General features: G+C 47.9%; 5 non-coding genes across 5 annotated transcripts; all 5 read right to left on the reverse strand.

The window, feature by feature from the left end:
- Positions 1-11,638: 11,638 nt before the first annotated feature.
- On the reverse strand, positions 11,639-11,829 carry LOC130329672 (U2 spliceosomal RNA). Its single transcript, XR_008873195.1, has one exon. It is a non-coding gene; the product is annotated as a U2 spliceosomal RNA (small nuclear RNA).
- A 2,088-nt stretch (positions 11,830-13,917) lies between these two features.
- LOC130329673 (U2 spliceosomal RNA) lies at positions 13,918-14,108 on the reverse strand. The gene has a single exon (XR_008873196.1). It is a non-coding gene; the product is annotated as a U2 spliceosomal RNA (small nuclear RNA).
- Positions 14,109-16,207: 2,099 nt separating this feature from the next.
- Positions 16,208-16,398, reverse strand: LOC130329674 (U2 spliceosomal RNA). The gene has a single exon (XR_008873197.1). It is a non-coding gene; the product is annotated as a U2 spliceosomal RNA (small nuclear RNA).
- A 2,086-nt stretch (positions 16,399-18,484) lies between these two features.
- Positions 18,485-18,675, reverse strand: LOC130329675 (U2 spliceosomal RNA). The gene has a single exon (XR_008873198.1). It is a non-coding gene; the product is annotated as a U2 spliceosomal RNA (small nuclear RNA).
- A 2,080-nt stretch (positions 18,676-20,755) lies between these two features.
- On the reverse strand, positions 20,756-20,946 carry LOC130329676 (U2 spliceosomal RNA). Its single transcript, XR_008873199.1, has one exon. It is a non-coding gene; the product is annotated as a U2 spliceosomal RNA (small nuclear RNA).
- Positions 20,947-21,855: the final 909 nt, after the last annotated feature.

A 21,855-nucleotide genomic window follows, 5' to 3' on the forward strand; every position in this document is an offset into this window, starting at 1 on the left:
CAGGTCTGGACGAGTGCAGTCACCGAACGCTGGTCAGCGCAGAAGACGGTCACGTCGTCCATGTAGAGCGAGCACTTGACCTCGTGGCGATCTGGTCCTGGTGCGGTGATCCCTCTGATCTCTCCATTCTGCCGGATAGTCTCAGCGAAGAGCTCTATAACACAAACAAAAAGGAGAGGTGAAAGAGGGCAGCCTTGTCTAACCCCTGAAAGAATAGGAAAGGGGTCAGTCTTCCAGCCGTTCACCAACACCGTGCTGTAAATGTCAAAATACATAACGTTAACAAAAGAGCAAAACATCTTCCCCAGACCCAGCCTGCGCAAAACCCTGTCCATGAATGCGTGGGAGACACGGTCGAACGCCTTCTCCTGATCTAAGCTGACCAGGGCGGCGCGGCCCCCGCGGTCCTGGATGTAATGGACCGTGTCTCTCACAAGGGCAAGGCTGTCGGCAATCCTGCGGCCAGGAATGCTGCAGGTCTGGTCCGGATGGACGATCTGCCCCATGACAGGTTTCAGCCTGTTGGCCAGCACCTTGGCGAGGATCTTGTAGTCCACGTTCAGGAGAGAGATGGGACGCCAGTTTTTCAGGTCACATCTCTCCCCCTTCCGCTTATACAAGATCGTGATCATCCCTTCCCTCAACGACGGAGGCATTCTGCCCCCCACCACCATCTCCTCGTACACCTCCAACAGGTCCGGACAGATCAGGTCACCCAGCGCTACGTAGAGCTCGGCCGGGAGACCGTCACTGCCCGGGGTCCTGCCGGGCTTAAAGGATTTAGCGGCAGAGAGCAGCTCCCCCACCGTCAAGGGATCGTCCATAGCCGCCGCACCTGCGGGATCAACAACGTTAGTGACACCTGACAGGAACCTCTCGGCGGCTTCGGGGTCGGATGACTTGGGGGCGTAGAGGTTGCTGTAGAAGTCGTGGACGACCCCCATCACTTCCTCCTTGCCGCTCCTCATGTGTCCGGTCTCATCTCGTAGCTCAGTCAGGGGCGTGTGGCCGGCATGGAGCTTCCTGAAAAAGAAAGAGTTACATTTCTCACCCTTCTCCAGGTTCTCCACCTTGGAACGAAAGACGATTCGCTTGGATTCCTCCTCAAAGTGCCTTTTCAAGCTCTTTTTGGTCTCCTCCAGCTCCTCCCTGACGTCCCAGCCACACTGGAGCAGGTCCTGCAGGGACCGCAGCTCGCGCTGCAGTTTCCTCAAGTCCCACTTCTTCGCACACGCCTGTTGTCTGCCTTTTGCCTGAAAGAAACAACGGAATTCGACTTTAACATATTCCCACCAATCGCTGATGCACTTGAACAGACATTTGTCATTTCGCCATACAAGGTAAGCATCCCTAAGTTCCTCCATGACCTCCCTCTGCTCCAACAGGGCACAATTCAACTTCCAGGAGCCCGGGCCAGGTGGGAATCCATGGCCCAGAGTCCCCCGGAATCGAATGGCCCTGTGGTCAGAGAAGAAGCAGGGGACCATAGAGTACGACACCTTTCTGACTGCTCTCGAAGTGAAGATGAAGTCTATCCGAGAACGGAGCGAGCCATCGGGGCGGCTCCACGTATAGTTTACGGAGCCGTTCCCGATGGACCCGACAACGTCCTGCAAGGATGCCTCCGTCACCATCTCAATCAGCAGTTTAGACGTCACGTCCAGGTTGGCGGATGTGCCAGAACTGCGCCCGTCCACCTCAATGGGGCAGTTGAAGTCACCACCCAACACTACTGCTCTAGTGGTGGCGAGTTCAGCCCGCAGGGCCTGGAGAACCTCCAGTCGGACATCCCTCTCAGGGGAGGCATACACGTTGATGAGCCGCACGGGCTCACCCGCCCAGGAACCGTCTGCGACAAGAAGTCTGCCACAGACGAGCTCCCGGACGGAATCAAGTGCAAAGTTACCTCCCCCGATCAGGATGGCCACCCCCGCAGACCTATTGTCGCCCCCACCAGACCAGTAGGAAGGGCCGTGAGGCCACTGCCTGGCCAGATGGTTGTAAGACCTAGAAGCAGACAAAGCACATTCCTGCAACATGTAAACATCACACCTCTGGGAATCTAAGAACGTAAGAACAGTCTGAAATCTAAACCAAGCTCTAATACTCCTCACATTAATGCAGAAGATGTTGAGATCAGCCATGGGAATAAAAAAGAGAGGTTAGTTCTGATACTAGTTACCAGTCTGGTCGGACGGGTCCTCTTCTCTGGCGCCTGTCGGCTCCTGTGGCTTCTCGTAGCGCCCTTCCAAGAACTCGTCGTAGACCGTGTTGGACGGAGTGTCCAGGATTTTCTTAACCTCTGGGTCCTGCAGCAGCTCCTCCATAGATTGAGCTTGGACTGGCTCTGCTTGGACCTGCTCCACTTGGGCCTGCTCCATCACCTCCTCTCCTTCTGAAGCTTCAAGGCTCTCGCAGACCTGCTCCATCTCCTCCTCCTCATCTGAAGCTTGAGGGGTCTCGCAGGTCTCGATTATCTTTCTTTTGTGGGACTCTTCTGATACGTTGTCCCTTCCTTTCCTCTTCCTCTGTATGGTACCTGGGGGAGGAAGCACAGGAAAGTCCTCCGAAGGGCGGGCACCAGCAGCTGGAGGGGGGTTAGGTGCTGCTGGGCCAGGAGAGAAAGGAGGCTGGGTGGGGCGGGGGGCAGGAGAGAGTGCCCGGGCAGGGGAGGACGGGGCAGGGGTGGGCCGGGCAGGGGAGGACGGGGCAGGGGTGGGCCGGGCAGGGGAGGACGGGGCAGGGGTGGGCCGGGGTGGGGTACGGGGGGCAGGGGTGGGCCGGGGTGGGGTACGGGGGGCAGGGGTGGGGCGGGATGGGGCAGGAGGGGCGGGGGTGGGACGGGATGGGGCAGGAGGGGCAGGGGTGGGACGGGATGGGGCAGGAGGGGCAGGGGTGGGACGGGATGGGGCAGGAGGGGCAGGGGTGGGACGGGATGGGGCAGGGGTGGGACGGGATGGGGCAGGGGTGGTGCGGGATGGGGCAGGAGATGGGGCGGGAGGGGCAGGGGATGGGGCGGGAGGGGCAGGGGAGGGGCGGGACGGGGCAGGGGTGGTGGCTTTCGCCTTCTTACCCTCCTTGGTCGGCTTGGCCATCCGTGGTGTTGGCTCCGGAGCTGGGGCTGGCTTCGGTGCTCTCGCTGCCACAGATGCCCATGTTCTCTCCCTCTGGGGGCAGTCCTTGTAGCTGTGGGCTGCCAGTCCGCAGAGGTTGCAGGTCTTGCTCTTGGGGCAGTCCTTGGTCGTGTGACCTGTCACACGGCAATACCTGCAGGCATCCTCCGTACAGTCCTTGCCCTCGTGGCCCATCTTGCCACATCTCCTGCAGGTCTGTGGCATGTCCGGGTAGAAGATAAGTCCTGTGGAGTTGCCCAAGGAAAATGTCGTTGGTAGGTGCTGTAGTCCGTCTGGAGAAGCAGGGTTCTTGTTGAGTCTGACGACCACAGACCACTTGCAGGTCCAGTATCCGAGTGAGTTCAGGATGCGGGTGGGCTCCCTCACCACGGTGCAGAAGCGCTTCAGGAAGGTCGAGATGTCCGTGCCTGGGGTGTGTGGGTTCCGCATTGAGACCGTCACCCGCCTCTCCTCTCTTTGAATAAGGCAGTTGCCCACAAAGCGAGAGAAAGGGGATTCGGGACTCGCCGCTTTCACCACCTCCCAGTATCTTCTACAGGTCCCAATGTTGGCAAAGGTGATGTAGAAGATTCCCGAAAAGAAGGTTGCTATTCCCAGGGTGTCAGCCGTGGGGAAGCCTTGATCCGCCAGCATCTTCTTGCAGAACACGTCGTGGGACATGTCCGGCACCCTTCCGTCCACGGACTTGAGTTTCAAGGCAACAGTCTGCCTCATCCAGGGCTCCAGGGTTGGAGCTTCCAGGTTAGGAATTCTGCCGCCCTTCTGCCTTGCCGTGGTGGAGGTTGAAGCTTGCTGTGGTTGGGGCTGGACCTCCAGGCCTTGCCCTGCAGCCTCCTGGGTGGACTTGCTGGTTGAGGCCATGGCTTCTTCCAGCAGGCTCTTTTCCGCTTCCTTGCTTGCTTGTGGAGAGAGGCTTCGCAAAGTCCTCTTTCCCGGGTGGGAGGAGCTATGCAGATCCAGTACCGGTGGGAGGAGCTATGCAAATCCTTCTCCAGAGGCAGTGAGTTTCTTCGAAAAGATTCTGCGCCGCCTTCCTCTTCGCCGCTGTTCCGGAATTCACCGCCGATTCCCTTCTTCCAGGTTCTTCGTCGGCTTCTTCCGGAGCTGCAGTCTTCAAGATCTTCTCCTTCTTCAGATGTTCCGAGGAAGGCAGGAGACGATCTTCAGGTGGTATGCTCTAGAGAAATGCGGTTCTAATAAGAACGAAAAGTACTGCAATCGTACTACGCAAAATCTCTACCACAATGCTTGGAGTTCTTCAGACCGTAGCGATCATGGTATCTCCCCTGCCAGGTAAGTACTGATAAGAACAGATTTTTTTTTTTTTTTTTATTGAAAAGGAAATATACAATACATAACCAAGTAAATCATTCACAAAATTACATATTCATCTGAAAACACATGAATAACACATATTTGACATATACAATATATACAGGAAGCATGTCTTTACATGTACATATAACAAAAAGCTTTCCCTTCATGACTTTCCCTCAGAAAAAATAAATTGCAGCGGATTCTGTCCCTCCAACTGTCCCTTCATATCAAGATATAATCTGTAAGAAAAGAAAAAGAAAGACAAATAAGAATACAATCATAACCAGTGCTTCCATTTTTTGTGTTTCCAGATCCCCTCTGCATCATCAGAACCATAGTTTTTCCTATCACATAATACGTAAAGGTAAATTTTACCACGGATCATGCCCAGACACTCCTTCACACTTACTTCAGTTTGATTGAAAATCCTAATATTCCTTACATCCCACAGAACCTCTTTTACACAATTTACTATGAACCATAACACTCTTGCCTTCTCTCTCTCCACTGCACACAAACCAAACATCATCATATTAAAGGATAAGATTTCAATTCCAGTAAGATTTTTAATTAGACCAGACATTTTTCTCCACACAGACTTCGCATAACCACACTCCCACAACACATGTACATAATTCTCACATCCACCGCAACCATCCCTGGGACACACTTCACTGTCTACCAATCTCCTTCTCCTCTGAAATTCCCTTGTTGGCAGACACCCATGAGCTAACATCCAAGACAAGTCCTTTTGTTTATTTGTCAGTTCCTTGTGACTGACATTTTTCCACACTACCTTACAATCCTTCTCAGACAGACCTCCCACACATTCCACTGTTTCTCTCTGCTCCAACACTTTCATCACCTTCTTACTATCATTCCATTCAGTCACACATTCCAGATTATTTTTCCTGACACACCGCCCTATTCTCTGATAGAACCAAGGAACCTCAAAACTTACAGGTACCCTTAAGTCCCTTTTCATTAGCTTATATTTCAACAACACATTACCAGCCAAATACCTTACCATGCACCCAAACACACATTCCTTCTTACTTACAGCGAGACAAAAACTGACATACTTCACAGCCAGGAAAACTTCCACATTCATCATTCCTTTCCCACCATGCATTCTGCTTTTCACCACCTTCCCACGACTCAATTTCTCCATCCTTGAATTCCATAAGAAAACAAAGATCTGCCTGATAATTCTTGCCAGACACCTATCCGGTGGAGGAAACACATAATTAACATAAAGCAAAATAGGAATTATAACAGCTTTAATAACCAGAATCCTTCCCTCAATCGATAAAGTCCTTAAAGACCAGAAGTTTATTTTATTCCCCACCCTCCCCAAAACCCTCTCCCAACTTTCTTTCCCATACAAATCATTATCAAACACCACCCCAAGCACTTCCACACCCCCCTCTCTCACAGGCCACTCGCACAACCCACTCTCTCCCCACCCCTCAAAAAATTTACAACCACTCTTCCCAACATTAAGCTTAAACCCACTCATTAAACAGAAACACTCAATCAATAACTTAGCACGCCTTACCCCTGCCATTGACTTACATACAACAGTAACATCATCCATGTAACCAATCACTCGCATATCCTTCCCATGACTACCAGGTATTTCTATACCCCGCATCACCTTATCTCTCCTAATCATCCCCAACAAAGGCTCAATCATACAAATAAAAAGAATTGGCGACAGGGGACACCCCTGCCGCACTCCAGATTTTATACTCACCTCCCTACTCAGAAAACCATTGACCTGAATCTTACTATAAATGTCCCTATACAAACATTCAATCCACTTCACCATTCTGTCCGGCACATTCATCCTCCTCAAAACCCTAAACAATAAATCATGCACCACCCTATCATACGCTTTTTCAAAATCCACCGTAACAACAGCCACACCTTGCTTCCTAGTTTTACAGTCCCACAATACATCCCTCAGACCTAACAGACATTCAGAAATCCTACGATCAGGCACTGCACACATTTGCTCCTCACCTACCATACAATCAATCACATCCTTTAACCTATTCGCAATAACTTTAGCAATAATTTTGTAATCACAATTCAAGAGCGCTATAGGCCTCCAATTTTTAAGATCCCTCTTATCCCCTTTTTTAAACAATAACACAGTCACACTCTCACTCATACTTTTAGATAACTTCCCTCTCCTAAGTACTTCCTTACACACCTCCCATACATAATCCCCTAACATATCCCAAAACACAAGATAAAATTCCACAGGCAAACCATCACTCCCTGCCACCTTTCCTTTCTTCATCCCATTCACAGCATCCTCCACCTCACTCTTCCTCACATCCTCTTCCATAAAGAACCCATCAATTTCATCCAAACGCTTATCCACATATCCCAAACATTCCTCCTCTAGAGTCACGTCCCGCTCCTTCTCCGTGAATAAATCAGAATAAAACTTCCACACTTCCTCTAACACCTCATCCTTACCAAAGACCTCTACCCCATCATTCTTAAAAACACTCATCATCTCAGTTTTTTTACTGAATGCCTTTTTAAAGAAAAATTTGCTACATTTCTCATCCTTCTCTTTCACTTCAACCCTAGCCTGTGCAATAATCTTCCTTCCATTCCTCTCCAGACACTCATTCACACTTCCACGAGCTTCCTCAATCTCCTTCTCAACACTCATCCCCAAACGCCTCAATTCATACAAATACTCTAACCTTCTTTGCCATCTCTCATACTCTTCTCTATCTTTCCTCCCTTTCTCACACCCTTTTTTAATAAAAAACCTTTTAGTCTCTAACTTCACCCACTCCCACCACTCAACCACACTATAAAATGCATCCTTCCTCAACACCCATCCATCAAAACGCTCCCTATATTCTTGTAATACACATTCATTATCCAATAAAGACACATTCAACTTCCAAACACCCTTTCCATACTCACTTACACCACCACCTTTTACCACACACTCAATCCAGGCATGATCCGTGAACGGTAACCTCCTCCGTCTGAAATTAGAAACAGACATTAGTTTTGAGACAAAAATGAAATCAATACGCGAACTTGTATTGTTAGAAAAATATGTATAACCGATAGTACCATCATTATGGGCAACAAAGGAATCCTTTAACCCAAATAAATTTACAATCTCTTTAAGCTGCTTACTAGTACTGTCTAAACCAGACCCACCACCCACCGTAGTACTACTCCTATCCCCCTCTGTTATTATACAATTGAAATCCCCTATAAGGAACACATCATCCCTCCCACTCAAAAAGAAATATAATTTCTCAAACACCTCCCCTCTTTCCTTCCTCCCAGTTGGAGCATAAACATTAATTACTTTATATGTGAAACCCCTGAAAATAAAATGCACTAATAATACCCTACCCGGAACAATATGGACAACTTTTTTAACAACAAACTCATTACTTTTGAACAAAATCCCCACCCCCGAATTACGTTCCATTGAACCAGACCATACCGATTGCCCATAAGGCCAGGAGATATTTGGCTCCCCATCCAAGCAGCACTCCTGGAGACCTAAAACATCAAAAGAATATCCAGAAAGTAAATCAAAAATGGCGGATCTCCTTTCTAAAGATCTAATACTGCGGACATTTAGAGAACCAATTGTTAAACTCATTCAAACATTTGAAGGAAAAAAAGGAAATACAAAATCAAGCATTATCAAAAGGAGGCCTAGCCTTTCCCCGACCTCTACCCTTATTTTTTGCCTCCCCTTCCTTAAACTTAAGAGTCTTTGTCAATTTTTTGACTGAACATTCCTCCAAATAACCTGTGCCCAGGGAGGATAAAGAGGAGTCAGAATCAATCTGACATGACGACCCTCCACCTGCCTCCTCCCTTCCCGGGCTAGGAAAGTCCTCAATCCTTTGACTCTGAGGAGTCGGACAGTCATCCTCCGATTCTTCCACCGGCATCTTTCTCTTCAAGGATTCTTTGTCCACAGTCATCTCCTCTGGGGGATCAGAGGCCTCCGAAACAGATGCCCCCGAAACAGATTCCGCCTTCTCCCCCTCTGCCACCAAAGCATCCGGAACAGACCTAGAAATGGAAGGAAAAACAGGGGCAGACTCTGCTTCACTGGTCAGCACGCTAACCTCTGCATCGCCTGCCCTGGCAGCATTGGAGTCCTCAGGAACTGTCCCACCTCGAAGAGCCATTGCATATGATCGGGGTGCCCCGGACTGGTAAGTGGGGCAACTCCTAGCCAGGTGATCCGAAGAACCACAGAAATGACACTTGCGTTTCTCGGGACAGTCTGCAGTGCGGTGATCAGGCTTGTGGCAGTTCCTGCAAACTTGCCCGGTTGTACAGTTCTCTCTGGTATGACCAAAGCAAAAACAGTCCCGGCAAAAACTTGGCATCCCCGGGTAGTGCAGAAACCCCCTGTTGTTCCCTATCGCAAAGTTCTGCGGGGGGTGACAAAAACCTTCAGCACCACCCTCGGGGGCAGGCCTAAACTCCACCCAAAAACGTCTCATGCCTGTGAAAGTCCCCAGGATGTTATTTTTCCTCTCCGCACCAGAAACAGACACACAATACCTTCTTAGAAAGGTCTGGATCTCCTCATCCCGCACAAAAGGGTTGTACATATGCACTACCACTGGAACTTTCTTAGGCCGAGCCTCGCAGGAAATGAATCGGATCCCTTGTAGGTCAGGGTGAGAAGCATTCTCCTTACTCCGGTAGAGACAGGTACGGAGATCATCCAGGTTGTAGAAGGTCACGTCAAAGAATCCTTGGCTGGGAAAGACCTGGACACAGAAGATGGAAGCATGCGGCATCCTCAGCACTCCCTCCACGACCTTCTGCTGGACATGCAAAATCCCGTAGGCACTCCTCTTTTCCTCCTCGATAAACAGCCGTACTGTATTAGGAGCGTTCGGCGCATTAGCCATCCTCTCCGGCAGACCCGTCCTCCGATGATCACCTTCCCGTTATCCTGGGACTAAGCCCTCTCCCCAATAGCAGCAGGTGGGTGAAGCCCAGGCAATAAACCTGGGCGATCCCACAAGGCCGAGGAGAGGGGTACCCGAATACCTTAGGGCAAGACACTTGATCTTAGCCAAAAGGCCGAGAAGCGATAACCGTGAAAGGGGCGGGCCCAACAAGGTGCCCTTCATGGGCACTATCACTGCTTGCTGTCAGGGAGGCTGCCAGACAATTTTCCATGCACACTCTGGGCTGGGGGGCAGTCAACCACCAGTACACACAGCAGAACCTAAACCCATACCATTATTGCTAAGCAGCAAGACAGGGGCCCATTGCACTCCCACGGGGCCTTTTTAAATGCAATCCATAACCCGGATTTGCCAGGAACCCTTCTTACTCCTCCTACTTGCATGTGACACTGGGCTTAGGATCTGCATAGGAAACACACACACAAGCACACACCTACCTTTGTTGCCTGCAGATGCCTCCTTGGCTGTCCCCAAACGGTATCAAACCAACACCCACGGGAAGCTGTAAGCATAGAGGACATGCCTGCACCCCATTGGACTTACCTGTGTGGGTTAAACCCGGGTTATTTGACAACCTATGGCAGTGATGGTTCTGCTCAGGCAGAGCAGTGCTGATGCTCCTCATAAAGCTGTCGCTGCTGTGAAGGTTCTAGGTGACATCACAAATCCCTATGGTTACATACACAACAAAGCTGGGTTGTTGTTGTTTACACTCTGCAAGGCCTGTGGAAGTGAGTGACATCATAGCACTGTAGTTCTGAGGGTTCTAGATGGATGCAACAATCTCCTGTTGCTTCTATGAAGGCCATAATAGACGACATCACCAAACAGCTCCATAGTCACATACACAGCAAAGGAGAGATGTTGTTTACACCTAGTGATGTCAGTGGTATTGAGTGACATCACAGCACAGTGCTAAGGCTCCTGCAATATCTCAACGGAGAATACGTTTATATATATGTGTGTGTGTGCGCGTATATATATATATATATATATATATATATATATATATATTTCTCCGCCGAAATCACTTTTAAACCCATTTCCACCTTTTTTTCCCTTCTCTTCCTCTTACTTTTTTTTCACGTTTTTTTTACGTTTTTCTCCTTTTCGCCTCTTTTCTGGGCGTATTATTCTTCTTTTTCTTCTTTTTTTTCGTCTAATGCATACCCCATCAGTGCAGCAATGCTTATTCAATACCGCCAGCAGATGGAGACACTGGGGGATAATTTTCTAAGGATTTATACTGATTTTTCCTGTCTGAATTTGTCGCACAGAAAGTTGCAGGCCAAATATGTGTGACATTTCTGCGACTTTAGCTTCTAGAGCATTTTTACAACATTATACATAGGTGCTGAATACATAAAAAGCGACTGTTCAGCGACAGACAAGTCGCATCGGCTGAAAGTAGGCCAGAATGTCAGTCCATGTTGGAGCAGGTTTAGATACAGTCTAAAGTATAGATCTCAAAGTCTGTGCACAGAATTTAGCAAGGGCCTCGCACCTTCTGATGCATCAGGTAGGTGCACAATAGCATAGCCTAACCCTCTGTACTTTGGTCTATATTGATGCGGGACATAGACAGCCAGCTGATGACCAATCCATTAGTGCAATGGATGGCTGGAAGCATTTGTCTTTGCCTTTGCAATACCACAGAAGCAATGCATGGTCAATGTACAGCAATGACACACCTGTGTGAACAGCCAGGAGACCCCCCCCCCCCCATGTTATGTTACATAGTTACATAGTTAGTACGGTCGAAAAAAGACATATGTCCATCAAGTTCAACCAGGGAATTAAGGGGTAGGGGTGTGGCGCGATATTGGGGAAGGGATGAGATTTTATATTTCTTCATAAGCATTAATCTTATTTTGTCAATTAGGAACATTCAGCACCCACCCGCTATCAAGGCAGCTGCCTATCATGTCATGCCCTACCTGCACAGGTGTGCTGGCTACTCAAATGATCCAATTAAGGAGGCCATTTAGTCAGCAGCAGCAGAAGTCCTGTGCCTGGACGCTCCAACAGCGGCCAGACACAAGCAGAAGCAGAAGCAGCAGAAGCAGCAGCAGCACCACCTTTTGTTTTTTGGCTGCAGCAGCAGCAAGGCCCACAGGGCTGGCTAGCTGGCTAGCCAGCAAGCAGGTAGCAATGAAAGTAGGAATCTTTCTTTTTAACCCTGTAAGGGGGTGGTGCACTGTACCCGAAGATACTGCCATATCGGGTCAATGCATAGGGCGACGGAAGCAAGCTTCGAAATCGGCCCCCGTTCTCAAAAATCCATTTAATATATGGTCCCCAGATAGGGGACGTATCAGATATTAAACTGATAAGAACAGATACTACACTTGATCTTAGCCAAAAGGCCGAGAAGCGATAACCGTGAAAGGGGCGGGCCCAACAAGGTGCCCTTCATGGGCACTATCACTGCTTGCTGTCAGGGAGGCTGCCAGACAATTTTCCATGCACACTCTGGGCTGGGGGGCAGTCAACCACCAGTACACACAGCAGAACCTAAACCCATACCATTATTGCTAAGCAGCAAGACAGGGGCCCATTGCACTCCCACGGGGCCTTTTTAAATGCAATCCATAACCCGGATTTGCCAGGAACCCTTCTTACTCCTCCTACTTGCATGTGACACTGGGCTTAGGATCTGCATAGGAAACACACACACAAGCACACACCTACCTTTGTTGCCTGCAGATGCCTCCTTGGCTGTCCCCAAACGGTATCAAACCAACACCCACGGGAAGCTGTAAGCATAGAGGACATGCCTGCACCCCATTGGACTTACCTGTGTGGGTTAAACCCGGGTTATTTGACAACCTATGGCGGTGATGGTTCTGCTCAGGCAGAGCAGTGCTGATGCTCCTCATAAAGCTGTCGCTGCTGTGAAGGTTCTAGGTGACATCACAAATCCCTATGGTTACATACACAACAAAGCTGGGTTGTTGTTGTTTACACTCTGCAAGGCCTGTGGAAGTGAGTGACATCATAGCACTGTAGTTCTGAGGGTTCTAGATGGATGCAACAATCTCCTGTTGCTTCTATGAAGGCCATAATAGACGACATCACCAAACAGCTCCATAGTCACATACACAGCAAAGGAGAGATGTTGTTTACACCTAGTGATGTCAGTGGTATTGAGTGACATCACAGCACAGTGCTAAGGCTCCTGGGCCTGGACACAGCAGCGGCTGCAATATCTCAACGGAGAATACGTTTATATATATGTGTGTGTGTGCGCGTATATATATATATATATATATATATATATATATATATATATTTCTCCGCCGAAATCACTTTTAAACCCATTTCCACCTTTTTTTCCCTTCTCTTCCTCTTACTTTTTTTTCACGTTTTTTTACGTTTTTCTCCTTTTCGCCTCTTTTCTGGGCGTATTATTCTTCTTTTTCTTCTTTTTTTTCGTCTAATGCATACCCCATCAGTGCAGCAATGCTTATTCAATACCGCCAGCAGATGGAGACACTGGGGGATAATTTTCTAAGGATTTATACTGATTTTTCCTGTCTGAATTTGTCGCACAGAAAGTTGCAGGCCAAATATGTGTGACATTTCTGCGACTTTAGCTTCTAGAGCATTTTTACAACATTATACATAGGTGCTGAATACATAAAAAGCGACTGTTCAGCGACAGACAAGTCGCATCGGCTGAAAGTAGGCCAGAATGTCAGTCCATGTTGGAGCAGGTTTAGATACAGTCTAAAGTATAGATCTCAAAGTCTGTGCACAGAATTTAGCAAGGGCCTCGCACCTTCTGATGCATCAGGTAGGTGCACAATAGCATAGCCTAACCCTCTGTACTTTGGTCTATATTGATGCGGGACATAGACAGCCAGCTGATGACCAATCCATTAGTGCAATGGATGGCTGGAAGCATTTGTCTTTGCCTTTGCAATACCACAGAAGCAATGCATGGTCAATGTACAGCAATGACACACCTGTGTGAACAGCCAGGAGGACCCCCCCCCCCCCCATGTTATGTTACATAGTTACATAGTTAGTACGGTCGAAAAAAGACATATGTCCATCAAGTTCAACCAGGGAATTAAGGGGTAGGGGTGTGGCGCGATATTGGGGAAGGGATGAGATTTTATATTTCTTCATAAGCATTAATCTTATTTTGTCAATTAGGAACATTCAGCACCCACCCGCTATCAAGGCAGCTGCCTATCATGTCATGCCCTACCTGCACAGGTGTGCTGGCTACTCAAATGATCCAATTAAGGAGGCCATTTAGTCAGCAGCAGCAGAAGTCCTGTGCCTGGACGCTCCAACAGCGGCCAGACACAAGCAGAAGCAGAAGCAGCAGAAGCAGCAGCAGCACCACCTTTTGTTTTTTGGCTGCAGCAGCAGCAAGGCCCACAGGGCTGGCTAGCTGGCTAGCCAGCAAGCAGGTAGCAATGAAAGTAGGAATCTTTCTTTTTAACCCTGTAAGGGGGTGGTGCACTGTACCCGAAGATACTGCCATATCGGGTCAATGCATAGGGCGACGGAAGCAAGCTTCGAAATCGGCCCCCGTTCTCAAAAATCCATTTAATATATGGTCCCCAGATAGGGGACGTATCAGATATTAAACTGATAAGAACAGATACTACACTTGATCTTAGCCAAAAGGCCGAGAAGCGATAACCGTGAAAGGGGCGGGCCCAACAAGGTGCCCTTCATGGGCACTATCACTGCTTGCTGTCAGGGAGGCTGCCAGACAATTTTCCATGCACACTCTGGGCTGGGGGGCAGTCAACCACCAGTACACACAGCAGAACCTAAACCCATAACATTATTGCTAAGCAGCAAGACAGGGGCCCATTGCACTCCCACGGGGCCTTTTTAAATGCAATCCATAACCCGGATTTGCCAGGAACCCTTCTTACTCCTCCTACTTGCATGTGACACTGGGCTTAGGATCTGCATAGGAAACACACACACAAGCACAACCTACCTTTGTTGCCTGCAGATGCCTCCTTGGCTGTCCCCAAACGGTATCAAACCAACACCCACGGGAAGCTGTAAGCATAGAGGACATGCCTGCACCCCATTGGACTTACCTGTGTGGGTTAAACCCGGGTTATTTGACAACCTATGGCGGTGATGGTTCTGCTCAGGCAGAGCAGTGCTGATGCTCCTCATAAAGCTGTCGCTGCTGTGAAGGTTCTAGGTGACATCACAAATCCCTATGGTTACATACACAACAAAGCTGGGTTGTTGTTGTTTACACTCTGCAAGGCCTGTGGAAGTGAGTGACATCATAGCACTGTAGTTCTGAGGGTTCTAGATGGATGCAACAATCTCCTGTTGCTTCTATGAAGGCCATAATAGACGACATCACCAAACAGCTCCATAGTCACATACACAGCAAAGGAGAGATGTTGTTTACACCTAGTGATGTCAGTGGTATTGAGTGACATCACAGCACAGTGCTAAGGCTCCTGGGCCTGGACACAGCAGCGGCTGCAATATCTCAACGGAGAATACGTTTATATATATGTGTGTGTGTGCGCGTATATATATATATATATATATATATATATATATATATATATATATATTTCTCCGCCGAAATCACTTTTAAACCCATTTCCACCTTTTTTTCCCTTCTCTTCCTCTTACTTTTTTTCACGTTTTTTTACGTTTTTCTCCTTTTCGCCTCTTTTCTGGGCGTATTATTCTTCTTTTTCTTCTTTTTTTCGTCTAATGCATACCCCATCAGTGCAGTAATGCTTATTCAATACCGCCAGCAGATGGAGACACTGGGGGATAATTTTCTAAGGATTTATACTGATTTTTCCTGTCTGAATTTGTCGCACAGAAAGTTGCAGGCCAAATATGTGTGACATTTCTGCGACTTTAGCTTCTAGAGCATTTTTACAACATTATACATAGGTGCTGAATACATAAAAAGCGACTGTTCAGCGACAGACAAGTCGCATCGGCTGAAAGTAGGCCAGAATGTCAGTCCATGTTGGAGCAGGTTTAGATACAGTCTAAAGTATAGATCTCAAAGTCTGTGCACAGAATTTAGCAAGGGCCTCGCACCTTCTGATGCATCAGGTAGGTGCACAATAGCATAGCCTAACCCTCTGTACTTTGGTCTATATTGATGCGGGACATAGACAGCCAGCTGATGACCAATCCATTAGTGCAATGGATGGCTGGAAGCATTTGTCTTTGCCTTTGCAATACCACAGAAGCAATGCATGGTCAATGTACAGCAATGACACACCTGTGTGAACAGCCAGGAGACCCCCCCCCCCCCCATGTTATGTTACATAGTTACATAGTTAGTACGGTCGAAAAAAGACATATGTCCATCAAGTTCAACCAGGGAATTAAGGGGTAGGGGTGTGGCGCGATATTGGGGAAGGGATGAGATTTTATATTTCTTCATAAGCATTAATCTTATTTTGTCAATTAGGAACATTCAGCACCCACCCGCTATCAAGGCAGCTGCCTATCATGTCATGCCCTACCTGCACAGGTGTGCTGGCTACTCAAATGATCCAATTAAGGAGGCCATTTAGTCAGCAGCAGCAGAAGTCCTGTGCCTGGACGCTCCAACAGCGGCCAGACACAAGCAGAAGCAGAAGCAGCAGAAGCAGCAGAAGCAGCAGCAGCACCACCTTTTGTTTTTTGGCTGCAGCAGCAGCAAGGCCCACAGGGCTGGCTAGCTGGCTAGCCAGCAAGCAGGTAGCAATGAAAGTAGGAATCTTTCTTTTTAACCCTGTAAGGGGGTGGTGCACTGTACCCGAAGATACTGCCATATCGGGTCAATGCATAGGGCGACGGAAGCAAGCTTCGAAATCGGCCCCCGTTCTCAAAAATCCATTTAATATATGGTCCCCAGATAGGGGACGTATCAGATATTAAACTGATAAGAACAGATACTACACTTGATCTTAGCCAAAAGGCCGAGAAGCGATAACCGTGAAAGGGGCGGGCCCAACAAGGTGCCCTTCATGGGCACTATCACTGCTTGCTGTCAGGGAGGCTGCCAGACAATTTTCCATGCACACTCTGGGCTGGGGGGCAGTCAACCACCAGTACACACAGCAGAACCTAAACCCATACCATTATTGCTAAGCAGCAAGACAGGGGCCCATTGCACTCCCACGGGGCCTTTTTAAATGCAATCCATAACCCGGATTTGCCAGGAACCCTTCTTACTCCTCCTACTTGCATGTGACACTGGGCTTAGGATCTGCATAGGAAACACACACACAAGCACACACCTACCTTTGTTGCCTGCAGATGCCTCCTTGGCTGTCCCCAAACGGTATCAAACCAACACCCACGGGAAGCTGTAAGCATAGAGGACATGCCTGCACCCCATTGGACTTACCTGTGTGGGTTAAACCCGGGTTATTTGACAACCTATGGCGGTGATGGTTCTGCTCAGGCAGAGCAGTGCTGATGCTCCTCATAAAGCTGTCGCTGCTGTGAAGGTTCTAGGTGACATCACAAATCCCTATGGTTACATACACAACAAAGCTGGGTTGTTGTTGTTTACACTCTGCAAGGCCTGTGGAAGTGAGTGACATCATAGCACTGTAGTTCTGAGGGTTCTAGATGGATGCAACAATCTCCTGTTGCTTCTATGAAGGCCATAATAGACGACATCACCAAACAGCTCCATAGTCACATACACAGCAAAGGAGAGATGTTGTTTACACCTAGTGATGTCAGTGGTATTGAGTGACATCACAGCACAGTGCTAAGGCTCCTGGGCCTGGACACAGCAGCGGCTGCAATATCTCAACGGAGAATACGTTTATATATATGTGTGTGTGTGCGCGTATATTATATATATATATATATATATATATATATATATATATATTTCTCCGCCGAAATCACTTTTAAACCCATTTCCACCTTTTTTTCCCTTCTCTTCCTCTTACTTTTTTTTCACGTTTTTTTACGTTTTTCTCCTTTTCGCCTCTTTTCTGGGCGTATTATTCTTCTTTTTCTTCTTTTTTTTCGTCTAATGCATACCCCATCAGTGCAGCAATGCTTATTCAATACCGCCAGCAGATGGAGACACTGGGGGATAATTTTCTAAGGATTTATACTGATTTTTCCTGTCTGAATTTGTCGCACAGAAAGTTGCAGGCCAAATATGTGTGACATTTCTGCGACTTTAGCTTCTAGAGCATTTTTACAACATTATACATAGGTGCTGAATACATAAAAAGCGACTGTTCAGCGACAGACAAGTCGCATCGGCTGAAAGTAGGCCAGAATGTCAGTCCATGTTGGAGCAGGTTTAGATACAGTCTAAAGTATAGATCTCAAAGTCTGTGCACAGAATTTAGCAAGGGCCTCGCACCTTCTGATGCATCAGGTAGGTGCACAATAGCATAGCCTAACCCTCTGTACTTTGGTCTATATTGATGCGGGACATAGACAGCCAGCTGATGACCAATCCATTAGTGCAATGGATGGCTGGAAGCATTTGTCTTTGCCTTTGCAATACCACAGAAGCAATGCATGGTCAATGTACAGCAATGACACACCTGTGTGAACAGCCAGGAGACCCCCCCCCCCCCCCCCCATGTTATGTTACATAGTTACATAGTTAGTACGGTCGAAAAAAGACATATGTCCATCAAGTTCAACCAGGGAATTAAGGGGTAGGGGTGTGGCGCGATATTGGGGAAGGGATGAGATTTTATATTTCTTCATAAGCATTAATCTTATTTTGTCAATTAGGAACATTCAGCACCCACCCGCTATCAAGGCAGCTGCCTATCATGTCATGCCCTACCTGCACAGGTGTGCTGGCTACTCAAATGATCCAATTAAGGAGGCCATTTAGTCAGCAGCAGCAGAAGTCCTGTGCCTGGACGCTCCAACAGCGGCCAGACACAAGCAGAAGCAGAAGCAGCAGAAGCACCACCTTTTGTTTTTTGGCTGCAGCAGCAGCAAAGGCCCACAGGGCTGGCTAGCTGGCTAGCCAGCAAGCAGGTAGCAATGAAAGTAGGAATCTTTCTTTTTAACCCTGTAAGGGGGTGGTGCACTGTACCCGAAGATACTGCCATATCGGGTCAATGCATAGGGCGACGGAAGCAAGCTTCGAAATCGGCCCCCGTTCTCAAAAATCCATTTAATATATGGTCCCCAGATAGGGGACGTATCAGATATTAAACTGATAAGAACAGATACTACACTTGATCTTAGCCAAAAGGCCGAGAAGCGATAACCGTGAAAGGGGCGGGCCCAACAAGGTGCCCTTCATGGGCACTATCACTGCTTGCTGTCAGGGAGGCTGCCAGACAATTTTCCATGCACACTCTGGGCTGGGGGGCAGTCAACCACCAGTACACACAGCAGAACCTAAACCCATACCATTATTGCTAAGCAGCAAGACAGGGGCCCATTGCACTCCCACGGGGCCTTTTTAAATGCAATCCATAACCCGGATTTGCCAGGAACCCTTCTTACTCCTCCTACTTGCATGTGACACTGGGCTTAGGATCTGCATAGGAAACACACACACAAGCACACACCTACCTTTGTTGCCTGCAGATGCCTCCTTGGCTGTCCCCAAACGGTATCAAACCAACACCCACGGGAAGCTGTAAGCATAGAGGACATGCCTGCACCCCATTGGACTTACCTGTGTGGGTTAAACCCGGGTTATTTGACAACCTATGGCGGTGATGGTTCTGCTCAGGCAGAGCAGTGCTGATGCTCCTCATAAAGCTGTCGCTGCTGTGAAGGTTCTAGGTGACATCACAAATCCCTATGGTTACATACACAACAAAGCTGGGTTGTTGTTGTTTACACTCTGCAAGGCCTGTGGAAGTGAGTGACATCATAGCACTGTAGTTCTGAGGGTTCTAGATGGATGCAACAATCTCCTGTTGCTTCTATGAAGGCCATAATAGACGACATCACCAAACAGCTCCATAGTCACATACACAGCAAAGGAGAGATGTTGTTTACACCTAGTGATGTCAGTGGTATTGAGTGACATCACAGCACAGTGCTAAGGCTCCTGGGCCTGGACACAGCAGCGGCTGCAATATCTCAACGGAGAATACGTTTATATATGTGTGTGTGTGCGCGTATATATATATATATATATATATATATATATATATATATATTTCTCCGCCGAAATCACTTTTAAACCCATTTCCACCTTTTTTTCCCTTCTCTTCCTCTTACTTTTTTTTCACGTTTTTTTACGTTTTTCTCCTTTTCGCCTCTTTTCTGGGCGTATTATTCTTCTTTTTCTTCTTTTTTTCGTCTAATGCATACCCCATCAGTGCAGCAATGCTTATTCAATATCGCCAGCAGATGGAGACACTGGGGGATAATTTTCTAAGGATTTATACTGATTTTTCCTGTCTGAATTTGTCGCACAGAAAGTTGCAGGCCAAATATGTGTGACATTTCTGCGACTTTAGCTTCTAGAGCATTTTTACAACATTATACATAGGTGCTGAATACATAAAAAGCGACTGTTCAGCGACAGACAAGTCGCATCGGCTGAAAGTAGGCCAGAATGTCAGTCCATGTTGGAGCAGGTTTAGATACAGTCTAAAGTATAGATCTCAAAGTCTGTGCACAGAATTTAGCAAGGGCCGCGCACCTTCTGATGCATCAGGTAGGTGCACAATAGCATAGCCTAACCCTCTGTACTTTGGTCTATATTGATGCGGGACATAGACAGCCAGCTGATGACCAATCCATTAGTGCAATGGATGGCTGGAAGCATTTGTCTTTGCCTTTGCAATACCACAGAAGCAATGCATGGTCAATGTACAGCAATGACACACCTGTGTGAACAGCCAGGAGACCCCCCCCCCATGTTATGTTACATAGTTACATAGTTAGTACGGTCGAAAAAAGACATATGTCCATCAAGTTCAACCAGGGAATTAAGGGGTAGGGGTGTGGCGCGATATTGGGGAAGGGATGAGATTTTATATTTCTTCATAAGCATTAATCTTATTTTGTCAATTAGGAACATTCAGCACCCACCCGCTATCAAGGCAGCTGCCTATCATGTCATGCCCTACCTGCACAGGTGTGCTGGCTACTCAAATGATCCAATTAAGGAGGCCATTTAGTCAGCAGCAGCAGAAGTCCTGTGCCTGGACGCTCCAACAGCGGCCAGACACAAGCAGAAGCAGAAGCAGCAGAAGCAGCAGCAGCACCACCTTTTGTTTTTTGGCTGCAGCAGCAGCAAGGTCCACAGGGCTGGCTAGCTGGCTAGCCAGCAAGCAGGTAGCAATGAAAGTAGGAATCTTTCTTTTTAACCCTGTAAGGGGGTGGTGCACTGTACCCGAAGATACTGCCATATCGGGTCAATGCATAGGGCGACGGAAGCAAGCTTCGAAATCGGCCCCCGTTCTCAAAAATCCATTTAATATATGGTCCCCAGATAGGGGACGTATCAGATATTAAACTGATAAGAACAGATACTACACTTGATCTTAGCCAAAAGGCCGAGAAGCGATAACCGTGAAAGGGGCGGGCCCAACAAGGTGCCCTTCATGGGCACTATCACTGCTTGCTGTCAGGGAGGCTGCCAGACAATTTTCCATGCACACTCTGGGCTGGGGGGCAGTCAACCACCAGTACACACAGCAGAACCTAAACCCATACCATTATTGCTAAGCAGCAAGACAGGGGCCCATTGCACTCCCACGGGGCCTTTTTAAATGCAATCCATAACCCGGATTTGCCAGGAACCCTTCTTACTCCTCCTACTTGCATGTGACACTGGGCTTAGGATCTGCATAGGAAACACACACACAAGCACACACCTACCTTTGTTGCCTGCAGATGCCTCCTTGGCTGTCCCCAAACGGTATCAAACCAACACCCACGGGAAGCTGTAAGCATAGAGGACATGCCTGCACCCCATTGGACTTACCTGTGTGGGTTAAACCCGGGTTATTTGACAACCTATGGCGGTGATGGTTCTGCTCAGGCAGAGCAGTGCTGATGCTCCTCATAAAGCTGTCGCTGCTGTGAAGGTTCTAGGTGACATCACAAATCCCTATGGTTACATACACAACAAAGCTGGGTTGTTGTTGTTTACACTCTGCAAGGCCTGTGGAAGTGAGTGACATCATAGCACTGTAGTTCTGAGGGTTCTAGATGGATGCAACAATCTCCTGTTGCTTCTATGAAGGCCGTAATAGACGACATCACCAAACAGCTCCATAGTCACATACACAGCAAAGGAGAGATGTTGTTTACACCTAGTGATGTCAGTGGTATTGAGTGACATCACAGCACAGTGCTAAGGCTCCTGGGCCTGGACACAGCAGCGGCTGCAATATCTCAACGGAGAATACGTTTATATATATGTGTGTGTGTGCGCGTATATATATATATATATATATATATATATATATATT

This window comes from Hyla sarda, unplaced genomic scaffold, assembly GCF_029499605.1.
Source record: "Hyla sarda isolate aHylSar1 unplaced genomic scaffold, aHylSar1.hap1 scaffold_321, whole genome shotgun sequence".
NCBI lineage: Eukaryota > Metazoa > Chordata > Amphibia > Anura > Hylidae > Hyla > Hyla sarda.